The sequence below is a fragment of the Marmota marmota genome, unplaced genomic scaffold, assembly GCF_001458135.2.
Source record: "Marmota marmota marmota unplaced genomic scaffold, marMar, whole genome shotgun sequence".
Lineage (NCBI taxonomy): Eukaryota > Metazoa > Chordata > Mammalia > Rodentia > Sciuridae > Marmota > Marmota marmota.
Window position 1 is genome coordinate 15,734,357 of NW_026000108.1, and position 15,596 is coordinate 15,749,952.

At 35.7% G+C, this 15,596-nt stretch overlaps 1 protein-coding gene across 3 annotated transcripts in view; it reads right to left on the minus strand.

The window, feature by feature from the left end:
* Kcnip4 (potassium voltage-gated channel interacting protein 4) overlaps window positions 1-15,596 on the minus strand; it is a 1,063,150-nt gene that overhangs the window by 678,115 nt on the left and 369,439 nt on the right. The window lies entirely within an intron of this gene.

A 15,596-nucleotide genomic window follows, 5' to 3' on the forward strand; every position in this document is an offset into this window, starting at 1 on the left:
TAATAACCATCTCATTATTAATGGCTCTTAAATCTTGCAATAATCTCCATTTACCAGATTTCTTTTTGATGACAAAAATGGGAGTATTATGGGGAGATACAGAAGGTTGTATATGTCCTTCTGCTAATTGTTGTTTGACCAGGTCATGGGCTGCTTGTATCTTTTCTTTAGTCAGGGGCCACTGAGGAACCCATACTGGTCTTTCTGATTTCCAAGTAATTTTTATTGTCTCAGTGGCCCTTTCTGAAAATCCAACCCATGTCTTTCTGTTCCTTGATCTATTTGTATTGGTGCTGCTATACCTTGTTCTTGTTTTTCTAATCTTTTTCCTTTCCTAAAACCTTGTCTAGTCATAATAGCTGCACTTTCCTTCCAAGTAAAATCCCCATCAATGAAAAATAATACCAAACTTACACTTCCCCAGGTTAATGATGAACAATTGATACAATGGGTATACTAAAAATAAATTCAAATCTGAGTAAGACATCCCAAAACATCCCCTCAGTTATTTTTATATTGTTGTACTCATCTCTTATACTGCCTAATAATGTTTAAAGTGAGCAATAAGAGAAACAAAAAATATCCTCATTTCCTATCCTATTGAGTCATGGAGTCCTGTGCATAAATCACACCTACACTTATAGAAAAATAAGGGAATGGCTTTGGGAAGCAGGAAGAACTTGACTCAACTTTGACCTTCACATTTCTCATGGGGAAATGATGGACATTTTAATTGGTAAAATTGGAATAAAACCTAACTCTCCAAACTATTATGAATGTCAATTATGTGGTAAGTACAAGGAGACTAACACAGTAGTAGGAAGATAATGGGTACTCAGAAATGTTCAGTTACTTTTATACCACATCAGTTTTGAGCCAAAATTTAATAGATAAAATAAAGATCACGCATAATGATTTAAAAACTCAATTGACAGATTTAAAAACCACATCTGTATAATCACAAAATACAAAAATAGGACAATCACATTGCATATTGTATAATTGGACTTCTCCAATTCAACCTGCATTTCTAATTACCAAAATCAGTGAGGTGAGGTTACAACTCTCAACTACAGTCCACCAGGGTCCAGTCATTACCTGCTTCTGTTTATGTTTGCTGTTCCCTGAAGGTTATCTACCTAGGGACAAATATCATCAATTGGGGCCCAAACACTGTCTAAGTAAAACATTTTATCTATTTCATATTTTTTTTACTTTCTGAAGAAACTGCAAAGGGTCACCCCTAATCAACACTTAATTTTAATATATTATCATAAAGTTCTAAGGATTATTTTTATAAATGACTCATGAAAGTACTTAATAAAATGGCACATTACCACCAGCCTTTAAGGCCATGGCTCTTACGGCTTCCAAATCCATGGCTCTTAATTAGACAGTCAGCTGTGCATTGTGGTAATCCAGGTCTTCATTTCAAGACTCATCTGTAGCCCAAATAAAGTAATCTTGGTTGTATTCTTTTCTGGGGAAGGAAGGATGATTGTACAGTTTGTGACCAAGCTGAATCCATGTTTATTTTCTTCCAAAGAAATGAAAGCTCTGTTGTGGGGGTGTGACAAAGATGCAGCTGCACTACAAGCTCAGGTGACACTGTCCTAGCCAATGGAAAGTATGAGCCTTCTTAGGGTATCTGCATAAGTTGTGCTTTGTGTTCATGGATTTTGCCCCTTCTCTATATTTCTTCTATTGCTTCCTTCTGCCAAGAATGTGGCAGCTGAAGAATCTGGTTTGCGATTAATAAGGACAAAAACTAAGGAAAAAGGAATAGGATAAAGATATAGCTTATTAAAATAGGGAGAAAAATGGATGATGACGGCAAGTGCAAATGTTGAGGAGGGCAAAGAGTTCAAAATATACTAACACCAGTGTCCACAGCTCACCCAGGGATGGGATACAGAACAGCAGGAGCATGCACACTTCAACACAATGTTAAATCACACTTCCTCATGTAAAGAGGAGTTCATGAACCAGAAAAGTCCACGCAAGAGTTGAGAGAACTCACTTTCAACATGTTTGGTATCAGTCAAAACTGGAACTAAAGGGATGTGCTATGTAAATGTAGAGAAATCAATCTCCCTAGTCCTTTTATTTCCCTATTCTCCTTCAAAGAGGGTTTTTCAATGAAGAAATATTCTCAGGCCTCTTCCTAGGTTTGTTATCCTTTTTCATTATGCTGAGAAGTAGTAAATTCTTAGATTCCTTCGAAGGGTGCTAAATAGAAAAAGTTGAAAACTATTTTCAAGAGAGGAATTATCAACAACGTTATGATCTTTTATGCATGGTCCCAGGTATTATGAAATGAAAATACAACAGTGTTATTGCTTTGTGAATCTGAGGGTGTCTAGTCTTCCTAGCATTAAATGCATCATGCGTGTCCTGAAAACTAAAGTTTTGATCAGATCACTGAACATCTGACCTGTCTAATCTACTGAAACCCACAATTAACAGCAAAATTGGCCAGTATTACTTGTCATGCAGCTATATGATAATTAAAAGCTAGCACATGTTGATCACTTACTAAGTGTACGATACTGTGCAACGTGCTGTCTTTAGTCTACAGTTGAGCTCATTTAATCTCCCCAGCTACAATATAAGATGTCATTCTCATGCTCACATTTCAGGCAGAGTGTTGGGTGGTAAAGGAGAAGCTTCTTAACCTCTGTAAGGTTTAGTTTGTACAAAGAACTAAAATATTTCAATAACTAATCTGAATGCAGGATTTTTCTCATTATAATTTTTTGTGCAAAAAATCTGCTAAAAAATACATATTGTTTCTTGAGATCTGAAATCACACAACCCCAGGTAAGGTTCTGAGCCCTACACAAATCTGAAATTGAAAGTAAATAAATGTCACAAACATAATTGCATTATTTTTAGGAACATTGTACTTACAATTCACCTTAGTTGATAATTATCTTTAAAATTCTTATTTTTTAAATATTTGTTTTTCTTTGAATATTGTGATATTTCAATAGTTAGGATTAGGTAGCTATAGTCTGAATGTATATAGTATAACTTTTCACATTATCAAGATACTAGCAATACATTTGGTGATAATTTGGCAAATAATTATGGACATTAGAATAAATTAGTGCATGAAGGAGGGAACATATGACCAGAAGCTCTCTCTTCTCTTCAGAAATGTTTTATGACTATACAGGATTCATTATATAGGATAATTCTAAATCATTGAATAAAGGATATCAAAAGCCTCTAAGGTTATTATGGTAGAAATTGAAATGAGTAGATTAATTAATTATTCGTTCAATAAATATGTATTTTTATTTTTGTTTGGTTTGGTTTGGCTTTTTGGTGGGCATCAAACACAGGGCATCAACCTAAACTCAAATCCTCCTTGTAATTTTTAAGGACCATAATAAACAAGATTGATAGCAAGTCCTAGATATCTTGGGTAAAAAAGCAAAAAGTTCTGTCCATGGTCAGTCAATTAAAGATGGCAGTACAAGTCACCAGGGTTAAAAAGGGCATGAGATATGCTCATAAAAAAGGGATTATTTGGGCTGGGTATATGCAAAGGTCTCAGGAGTGGTTTTCCAGAGGCACCAAGGTAGATGTTTATCCGTTTCACAAGTCAGAAGTGGAAACTTTGAAATTGGTCAAAGCATGTCTCTCTGAGCCAAAATAAAAACCATAATTACAGACAGATGAAAACGCCTGGACATTTGGGTTTGATAGGTCTGAAGCCTTCCTCTTTTTGCTTGTTATTATAGGATTCCAAGTGAATGGCAACCTGTTTGTCTTATTGCCTCAACTAGAGTTAGAATATGAAGGTGACTCGTGCTGGATAGAAAGAGAGGATATTGAAAAGTGGTTTTGAAAACTGCAGTTTCATTAACTTTTCTACTATAAGGTCAGGAGAGGGCAGAAATCTGACTAAAAAAATAATAATGGCAATGGAATTAAAAGAAAATAAGAAGACATTATGTAGGGTGAAATTATTGTTCATCTCCTCCCATTATTTTAAACATCTCATTTTATCCTATTTTGAGCGTTAAATACATAGTTTGTATTTATGAAAATGTAATGTCAGGTTGTAATACAAGAAATTAATATTCTTTCAAACATTGATGAAGAAATCATTATATGAGATAAATTAGGAATGATGTAGGTAATAATTGAGGATACACTGCTATATTCAGCTGCCATCCCAGTGTTTGGTATGTGGTATGTATTTTCTGAAAATCATTTCTAATATGTTGGTATGCATCGAGTTTTGGCAGGCTCAATAGCAATATGAATTTACTTTGATACAGAAGGAGGAATCTCTTTCTATCTACTGATAAAAATAGACGAGTATTTACGCAAATGAAAAAAAATTGAAAGTTTTTTTGTTTGTTTGCTTGCTTGTTTTGAGGCTAATAATATCCATAAGACCAATGGCAAAAGTATATTTCTCTGCTGTTAGTACTAGATGGGTTTTAATGCAGCTGCACTATAAAAACCATTCCACGTAAACATCATCTCATTTGGTGATGAGGCTCACTCTTAAAATGATGTATGTTTGATCTCCATATAAGAATTCCTACAATTCCATTATTAAAAATGTTCTTTAATTAAAACATCGAGTACATTCTTGGGGATATTTTCATTACACTGTTCTGCATGCTGAAAGAGAGTGGGAAGTATAAGGGGTGGAGGAAAATGCTAGAAATATAACCACTACACATTGCAGGAGCAAGGTACTTGGTAGGTGTCTTTCCCACTGAACATTTAATTCATTACTTAATGTAAACTTTGCTTCTGGAAATTTTCTAAATCTGAGAAGGTTAAGAATCTATCTACATGTATGAACTAGCTGACAAGCTAATTTAGCCATTTGCCTTTAAGCCTTTTTTTTTTTTCTTCTTCTTCTGCTTGCTTAGTTGCTGATGGGCAATCAGTGATGTTAATCCTGCTGACTAATTGAAACATTTTCTAAATTATATGGATCTCCGGAGAATATGCATTCTACTTAACCTTGGAACTTGCTTTAAATTACAGGCATCTACCATACTATATTATCCAAGATTTAAAAATCAGCTTTCGTTTCTTTTCTAAATTGCAGCTCAAGGTTGTTAGATTCCCCATTGAAAGCTAATGGATTAAAAAAAAAAAAAAAGAAAGAAAGAAAAAAGAAAACAACTCTTCTGCACATATGCCAGCCAGAAGCAACAATGGTATTGTTTCTTAACTAAATAGTACTTTCCTCCAAAGGAGCTTAAAATTCTTCTAGGTAAGTAATCATTAATGTTTAAAGTGTCTGTAAATAAAGAAAGTTGTAAGAATTTTATATAACAAAACAGAAGCTATGAAGTAGTGGCATATAATAAATATGGGTTCTCTCATTTAAACTGGCTGCTCAAATTTTCTTTAAGAAATCTCCTGAGTAGTCTAGCGGATACTGGTGTCCCACTCAGACCTCCTTTACAGGCTGACCCCCCACATCCATCCCCAAACCTTGCCTGCATCCCTGTTCTCTGGTGCACCATGCTGGCTCTAATGGTGTAGCTGGGCCCTCTACAAAGTACTGTCCTGGATTACCAATGTCCTATCAGTTGACCTGAACTCCCCTGCTGAATGATGTGGAGCATGAATGGCCATCCCCTGGGTCTCAAAGTGGATCAACTCTGTGGTGTCTTCACACCAGAACTTTCCACAGGATCAAGTAGAAGCTGTTTGCACGAGTCTTGCACAAGAGTCTACCTCTCAGGCTCTGATGCAATGGAACCTACTGGAGAACAGAAGGCTCCCATTCATATTATTTACATGTAAATAGCCTGATGTTTGGGCCATTCATTCCTTCCCTGTTTGCTCTTCAAAGGCTTTTATTTAAATATGACTTATTGAACTGAAAGCAAATCACTTGCTTGTTTGATGAACTCACTGATTTCTCAGGATGAAAGAGTCTGACATTAAAATGTGATCTAAAATCAATAGCTTGTCTACACTGCTAACTGGATTAATTGTTCAACTCCATTTTAGACCAATTTTATCTGTTATATCCAAGTACAAATTTAATTTCCCCTGGGAGGATATCATGATCAATAATGACTTTCTAGAGAAGAGCCAGGTGGATTTCAAACTTAACTGAAATTGATCTGGGGCTTAGCAGGAATGAATAATAAAGAGAAAACAGAGAAGCATCCTAATTATGACCTCATTTACTACAGGTACTGTGCTGGCTAGGCATTTCATTCACTCTTCAGTGTGTACTATAGAATCCATTTATTAGGAAATTGATACAAGACCTCTGAAGGTGATGTAGAAGATGAAATCTGGAACAATTTCTGCAAGTTTATGTTAAGCTACAAGACAGGAGAAAGAATCATAGTATAAGAAGTTCTTTGGATAGCATGGAGCTTTGGAAGTTGCAAAAGCAAACTCATTGGACAGGAGGGTGACTCCTATAGAACATTTCATAGAAACAGAAAAAATGTCTAAAACTCTTTATATGATGGTAACAGTACTGTAGAATCATAGTTAAGAGTTTCACCTTTAGGCCTAAACTACTGAATTTAAATTACTGTTCTTTACACACCAACTATGTAACTCTAAATTATTTACTATCTCTCTGCCTCTATTTCCTCATCTCTAAAATAGGGCTTGACACATAAAATCTGTGATAATTTAATGAGTAAATGCATATAAAAGCACTTAGCACAGTACTCAGTATACATTAGGGATGTATAAAATGACAGCTGTACTTATTTCTGCGAAGTCAAATACATTGCTTATCATCTAGTAATTCAGACATTTGAAGGTGTTCTATCTTATCTTCAGGAAGATCCAAGTGCATCAAAATGCCATATAAGTAATAGCTCCTTTAAATAATTAATAGCATTGGTATAGTATTTACAATCTGTTAAGGGATTTATGTGAATTTTATTTTAACAAGACATTGATATAAGAACTGTTTGCCCCATTTTACCAATGAGAAAATAGGTACAGTTAATTTTAATAACCTGTATAAGTTCAACACTACAGTGATCAACTCCAACTCAGAAACCAGAATACTGAACATGAAGACCATAGTTCTTATAACCAAATTATGGTACCTCGTCAGAGAATAACATGAGACAGGTATAGAAGAGTGACAACTGTTACTGCAATTTCTATCCGTAGCTCTACAGTACTTCATAAAGTACTCCATCTGTTAAAGAGGAACTGCTAAATGACCAATGCAGGGCACATTTTGCTAGAGCACCCTCACTGACAGTACAGCCCCCGAAAACCTGGGGCCAACTGAGCAACTACTGATCTCAAACACCAGGTATAGCCCAGGGCCACAGGAAATGATACCACAGCTGCAGTCAGGACCCCAAATGAAAGTAGAAATTTAGTGAAGAACCCCAATCAGAGTCAAGCCTTCATCTTTATGGTCCTAAAACGTGTTGTTGTACATTTATCTAGAGCCGAACAAGGTCAAAATTTGTCCACACTCAATACTCAGCTGTCCCTCGCCACTCCAATGCTTGGATTCTGTTCCATTCCACCCAATCCTACCCATTCTCTCTTTTCTGTTCCATCCTATTCTATTCTTTCCCATTCCATTCAATTTACTGTCTCCACTTCAGTTCATGGCACTCAAACTTATTGACACCTTATTGCAAGGTAGTCTGCAAGAACAGATGCTGCCACAGGAATGAATTCAGGCTTAAGGAGCTCTCAGGCCTCATTCAATAGACAGGGTAAAGTGCCAAAAGCTAATTTAGTAATTGACAACATACCTCAATTGAAGAAGTGGAACACATCATAAAATAATTTGAAAACTCTGAGCTGGAAAGCCAGCTTTTGCCATGGGTTCTTTCTGTGTTAATCACCAAACCTACTCTAAAGCCTCCATTTTGGGGGAGTTGATGAGTTTAAAATAAGAAAATTTCAAGGTACACTTCCAGTGAGTCATGAAAACTAGAAAAAGGTTTGGTTTGCTATGCTGAAGATACCTCTAACTAAGACCACATTCTTCCAGCTCAAATTAGAGTTCAAATTTCCCCTTGAAGTGCCGCCCAATAACTACTGCTAGATTGTTTTGAAGAATCATGTTTTCCTCTGTAATTTTTTCCAATCTTTCTTTTCTAGAAGGTACCATGATTTCAGCAAACTAGGATAAATGAAGCATAGATAATATTTATTTGTAAGCATTCTAGACTCAACCCTTAAACATTTTTATCAATCATACTCTTGTTTCAGTAGAGAATACTCCTACTTTAAAATATATGTTTCTATATGACTTGGCCAGAGAAATAAAACATGCTGAACATTTCACATTGCTCTTTATTTGGCAGATGCATTCTAGTTTTCTGGTCCTTCACTTCTCTGATTCCATATTACATTTGCTTCTATTCTAGAGTTTCCAAAGACATATGTGTTGTTATGTCCTACATCAATAATTCCTAAGGTATTTCTTTAATGTCAATTCCTGGTCCTGCCCTATTCCTGATAATCTGCATCTTTGAATCTAGAACCTTTGAGTCTCCAAACTCCCCGAGAGAATCTCACTCTGTACTCCAGAGAGTAATGAGAGGGCATTTGTATACAGCCCACCAGGTCCTGCTTTCTGGGCATCACTGGGTAAATTCAGTCCGTGAAATATGGATTTGCACTGTGCAGTGTTGTTATATCCTACATCCATAATCCCTAAGGTATTTCTTTAATGTCAATACCTGGGTCCTCCCCTATTCCTGATAATCTGCATCTTTGAATCTAGAACCCTTGAGTCTCCAAGCTCCCTGAGGGAATCTTACTCTGTACTTTTGTAATCACTGGAATAGTGAATAGGTCTAGAGATGGTGCCATGGACTCCTTTCCTTGCCTGACAGTGATTCCTGAACGTATGCACCCAAACAAACTCTCACAAATCAAGCTCTGTGAGAGCAAGGAAGGGTCTCACTGTCTTGAAAATATCTTACATAATTCTCCAAGTCAACAAGAGAAAACTGGGCTAATAGAGTATTAATGCCAATATCCATAGCCTGCTGGTACTCTGCTGAGGTTGGGCAATAATTCAAACTAACACACTATGTACACGCTGCTATCAGAAAATTTTTTTTTTCTTCAGTGTTGTATAATAATTGCATTTACTAATTCTGTTTGTGCTTGCTTTATTTGTATTTTAAGTTTCAATTCAACAAATAAGTCCACCAAAATGTGAAAGAGAGAAAGATTCTCTTTGAAGTTCCATATATATCTATATCTATCCTCAATCTGCATAACTCTTTGAGAGGATATCATTATGTCTCTGTTAAAAATAAAGCAAACAAAGAAAAACACAGATAACTTATCTAGTGCTAATAAATCTCAAATCTTTATTTCTCTCAAAATCAGTGTTTTCTTTATCTACAGTCTGCAGTTTCCAAACGTCAAAATACTCTCTTCCCCTTACATATTTACCATTTAGAGAAAGCAAGGATGAAATCACACTGAGGTCAGAGAGTAATGAGAGGGAATTTGTATACAGCCCACCAGGTCCTGCTTCCTGGGCATCACTGGGTAAATTCAGTCTATGAAATGTGGACTTGCACTGCGCAGTACTCATTGAGGATTAAACTGGCACTGATATTTCAGGTAGCCTTTGATCTTCTCAACTCTATGTGGGATCAAGGTTCTGGCCAATGTAAAAATACTGCAGAGCTTTTCTCATCATTTTCAACCTTGTATTCTGAACACCAGTATACACTGGGAAGTCTATGGAAGACTGCCGGCCACATGGCGATCTAACAGCAGCTGGTGGAGGGTGGGGCTGGGTGAGGGAGCCCACCACAGCACAGCATGCCTTTCAGTAGCTTATGCTTTAACACTCACAGCACTAAATGAGCAGAGGATACCTTTAAACTTACATTCAGCAACACTGTAGCTTATCCCTGGGGGGTTTGCGGGGGTGGGCACAGCTCCTGGAACATTGCGGAAACTTTTGCCCCACAAAATATCACCATCTGTACTGAGTTAAACAGTATCTCCTAAAAATTCATGTCTTCCCCAACAACACAAATATGATCATCTTTGAATAGAGGGTGTCTGTAGATATAATCAAGGTAAAATGAAGTTATACGGGATTAAATTGAGCCTAAATTCAATATGATTGGTTTCCTTATAAAAAGATGGGAAATCTAGACACAGAAACACAAGCACACAGAGCACAGGGGCATGAGAATATGGAGACAGAGAGTGGAATGATGTATTTACAATAAAAAAAAATGCTAAGGATTGTCAGCAACCACAAAAATTTAGAAACTGCCAGGAAACATTCCTCCCTAGTGTCTTCAGTGGTAATGGGCCGGCCAATACCCTGATTCCAGACTGCTCATCTCCAGAATTTGAAGATGACAAATTGCTAGAGTGTTAAGTCACCCAGTTTATGAGAGTTTTATGGCCACCCTGGGAAACTAATATGCCTTCCTAGATATCCATCCACACAAGCCAGGTGTGATGCTAAGCGCTAAGGCTATGGATCAGGGAGAAATAAGCCTGGCATCTGAAAGCAAGTCGGTGGATACAGTTTAAGAGGAAGAAGGCAAAACTATTCCCTGTTCATTTCAGATCTAGCCTATTGCTTGTCTTTTAAGAAGCCACTGACCACTATTTCCTTCTCATCCTTCTTCTGTGGCTCATAAACTGCAGCATACACAGTGGGGGTCCCAGGACTTCCTCCTCTTCCCAATATCCTATGCCTCATACTTGTGTCCTGGGTATAGAGCAAAATGGCACAAGCAAAATGAGCCCATTTTCCTCATAGATCTTGTATGACATGATGGTTTTATTAAGACTTCTGCTCCAGTAGCAGGGCTCTGTGCAGTGTCCCTCAAGGTTCTACAATGCAGGTACCTCATTTGGCAAGACTAAAACCACAAACCTGCTGTCACATACATTTTAAAACAAATAGCTCTCAAAATCCACCCCATGGATAAAATCAGCATTGGAACTGCCACAGAGACAAAGAGGCCTCTCACATTTTCTAGTTCCACCCTTCAATCATATTAGCAAAAGTGTCTTCTCCTCCCTAACTCTGGGACCACCACTGTCTAGGACTAGAAACTCCTAAATTAAAAGAAACAACAAAACATGAAAATCAAGAGTGGGAGGAGGGGTGAAAAATAAAAAGAATGCTTGGGTTCACGAATTTCAGAGGGTCCTCAAATTCATAACATCATCAGTTCCCTTGGTATTTTAAATAAAGGAAATTTTTCCGTTGCCTATAAAGCCCAAGTACTTCTTTTACAGATTTGCATCAGAACTTAATACAAAAGACCACTGAAATATTAATGTATAGATTGAGTGAATATTCAGAGTGCCTATTCCATTTCACATCTTTCTGTATGCCTTGTACAAATCCTGTCGGTAATTTTGCCTGTTTACACATGATAAAATTGAGATGCAAAAAAAAATTTTAAAATTTGTATAAAGCCAAGTATGATTATGACTTATAGGGATGCTGGGCCTTGAACTTTAACTAGGTCTTCAGATATAAAAAAATCTAAAGATTCTTTCTACTGCACCATGTGCATGTGACCACCTCAAATATATTTTTGTACAAATTCTAGGGCACATACTATCACAGGAGGATTTTTTTTTCTTTTACACAATAGGCACATGGCCAAATAATTAAGAAAAGTCCTTCATTTTATAAAGTTACAATGCCACATGACAACATTTAATAACAAAAATAGACAACTTAACACATCCATGGCACTGAAATTGCAGTTTTCCAAAAGTGAGCCACAGCTAAAATGGTGAACATGAATACTTCAGCATCAAAGCTTACATCAGGTGAAAATGTACAGAGAAAGCTGCTCACTCATTAGGGAAAATTACAAGTTAAAAAAAGATCTAGTATCAATCAGAGGCTCCCTCTAGAAATATAGGTCTTTCTGATGTAAATTTGATATAAACTAAAGTATTAAACATCAAAAGAGAAACTTAGAACCTAAAAGATAGAAAACTTGTGTACTCTGGAGGCAGTATGCTCCAGAATGGGATACACAAGCAGTTCCCAGACAGCAATAGGCCTGCCCACCACAAGAGCACCCAGGGAAATCTTGAGCGTGTAACTCCTCGGAAGCTGGTTTTGCACACCAGTAAACTTCAAAAATTGCCTTCACTATCACTTTCTATGAAATTCATGATATACTGTATCACATTAAAGGCCCTAGATAACTACGAAGTCTGTTATATTCAGTTTCCAAAAATAATTTAACCACAGAATTTATTTTAAAATTTAATATTGATTTGCATTTCTGGAAGGAAAAAAAATGACATATTGGGGTAACACTGTTCTAATATAAAACCATGTACTAATGAGCAACACTGGCTGGTTCTACCCATAGGAGCAAGCATTGCCTACATCAGCAATTCTTCTTGAATTTATCAAAGAGATGTCTTTACAATTTACAACCACCAAACTTTCAAGTGCAAAATGATTTCCATATGGATTCAGAAGGTACATTGTCAAAGTAACAGGGGAGAGTCTCAGGCAAAATTGCTCTAAATCTGTGTTGAATTATGAAGTTCATAAATGATGTTTCCATCTCATCCTCTGAGTCCCAGGATCTGGTCAATTTCTAACACATGGGAAGCTGCCCAGAAATATTCAAGTGGTTGAAAAAATGAGTTATATAGTTAATTCTCATTACTCACAGATTTTGTATTTTGTGTTTTTTTTTTTCTTCTTCTTCTTCTTGCTAACATTCATCTGAAATCAATTCTCACCATGCTATCATGGTCATTTGTACACAGGTAACAAATAAGTGTCCTGAGTGTATGTTCCTAGCAGAAGTTACACTCTGTCTTGTTTCAATTCTTATACTGCAAACAAGTATCCTCTTCACTGTATATGTAGTGGCTTACTGTTCACATACTTTTGTGCTTTAAAAAATTTTTTCCTACATAAAATGGCTCCCAAGTATAAGCTTCTATACCTAGTATTCTAAGCACAGGAAAGCTCTGAATTCCTTATAAAGAAAATATGTATTAGATAAGCTTCCTGAGGAAGAGTTACAGTGCTAACACCCGGTGTGCTGCTGTCTGTGAGCTCAACGTTAGTGAATCGACAATACATATTAAATAAGCTGTCGAGATGTCTCAAAACAAAAACATGCAAACTAAGTTTATTCATTGATAGACTGATGAAAAGCAAGTGAACAGAGACACCCCAGGAATCTCTGTTTATATTTCCTCCAAAAACAAGGGTTCAGTATTCACTACTGTAAATAATGACAACTGATTGTACTTTGTCCTGCTCTTGGACATTTCCAAGTCCTAGTACTTTATCAAAGGTTTAAGGTCATTCCTGTAGAAATAAACTAGTTTAGCCTGTTTTAACCCATTGTTTACCAAATACATTTGCCTACTCATCCATCTTTCACAGAATATATCTTGTCACCTCACAGGATGCCAGCATTCAGAGGACAATGTTTTGAGGTACTGTTGTAGGTGTTAAGAGGTCCTTGAACTCCTTCTGTCAAGACCTGGAAACCTGTTATATGGGGTATTTTTGTTGCATAACTGTCTTACAGAATTCCCTCTCTGTACTCTAACTCATGGTGCTTTAGACTTATTTTAATTCACAGGAGACCGGGGCTGAAGCCTTCCTCTCACACTTTTCTTTCCTCGTCTTTCCTTTCCCTAAGGGGATATCTACCTTATGAACTTCATACTGGCCCTGAGGCTGTACCTGTAACTTGACCATATGGAGGGTGCAGAAGTTGGGAGGAAGTTCCCCATAAAAACAAAACAAAACAAAAGGGTAAGCTTTAACAATTGCACACACCTGCAAAATCAAATTAGCAATATAGCTAACGAAGCAGGCTTTAGCCCCTCCTTCACACAGCCCATCCCCCATACACAAAATCTAGTAGGGTGTCCATGCATCATTTTTCAATACTTAGAAAGTTAAGTAGTTTAACTGCATTCAGTCAACACTGCTTCCTTTCCCCTCTCACTTTTGTACAGCATATTTTCTCCCAAAATCCTCAGATTTGGGGATAAGAATGAATATTGCTAGAATTCAGCGAAGAAAAAGTTTAGGTTTATTTATATGGTTCATGGTTACTTTTTATGTGTACTCAAGTTATAGATGGCTTTTCTAGGGTAGGAAGGACTTCTGTAAATGTAACTAACACCCAGGGTGCAAGGTAATCTGGCGTCCTGATCCAAAAGTGAACCATAGATGAAATAAACCATCATTAGTAGTCCTCAGCTCAGAAAGATTATGGATGGTAGATAGTGGATGGATAGCAAGTTGGAGGTCAAAGATATTTTAAGGCATCAAAAATGTATTTTTGAAGATTTGCAAAAAGAATTTGAATAAAAAAGCTTATAAAATGTTTATTCAAAAACTTGAGAAAGCTCAAATGTCATTTAAATTGCAATTTGGAAACATTAAAATAAACATTTCAATGAACAGAAATTATAAATTTTTGATACGAATATATATAAAATTATTTTCATTGCCATTTATAAAGTGACTTGCCAAGAAAATGAGATACAACTTAGATTAAAAACACTAATGCAAGGCTGGGGATGGGGCTCAGTAGTAGAGCACTTGCCTATCATGAATGAGGACCTGGGATTAATCTGTGACACTGCAAAAAAATACAAAATAAAAAGTAATAATGCAAATAATGTAATGTGAAATAAAAGTGATAAAAGAGAAATGATCAGCATATAAATTACATTGATATGAGATATATATGTATATGTAATTATATATATAATTAGAATTATATAATTAGAATATATATATTAGAATATAATAATTATATATTATATCATTATAATTAGAATATATATATATATATATATATATATATATATAATTATATATATAAATAAAACATACCAAAAAAGTAATTGTTATAAAAAAATTTGACTATATGTGATGGAATATGTTGCTGGATTAATAATTTAGTGTAGACAAATAATTAATCAAATATATACTGGAAAAAAATTAATTCTGATATGACAGAAAATACTAATATCCATGAATAAAGCATAAAAATACTTGATCCACTAGTAAAATGAAAACATGAATGATAAATGAGTTAATGAATAATGCCAGTTCCATGGTGATATAAAATTAGGTAACAGTTGAAATATAATGAAATCTTATTATGTTTCATAATATTTATGAAAGATGACCAACATTTTACCAAATTTGACAGCAATCCTAAAGTTTATACAACATTACAAATAATGAATTATGAATTAAAAGTGAATGTTCTTAATTATAATAAAAAATAAAATTTTTACCAATTCTACTACAAACCTGAATTAATTTTCTATTTATTTTCTTAAAAGTATTGCAAATCTATTAAACATTATGCAAGCAAGAATTAGGAAAGACATTATGGACAGGGTGTGTATGGCAGTTGTTTATATTTAAAATGCTACTATTTAACTTAGTATACATATATACAGAGGCCTTCTGACTTATGAGGGGATTACATCCCAATAGACCCATTGCAAATTCAAAATGTTGTAAATCAAAAATACATTCAATGTACCTAATCAGCAAACATCACAAAGTAGTGACAGAGCACACTGTATAACACCATAGAACACTGACTGCTTCCTCTCAGCCTGGT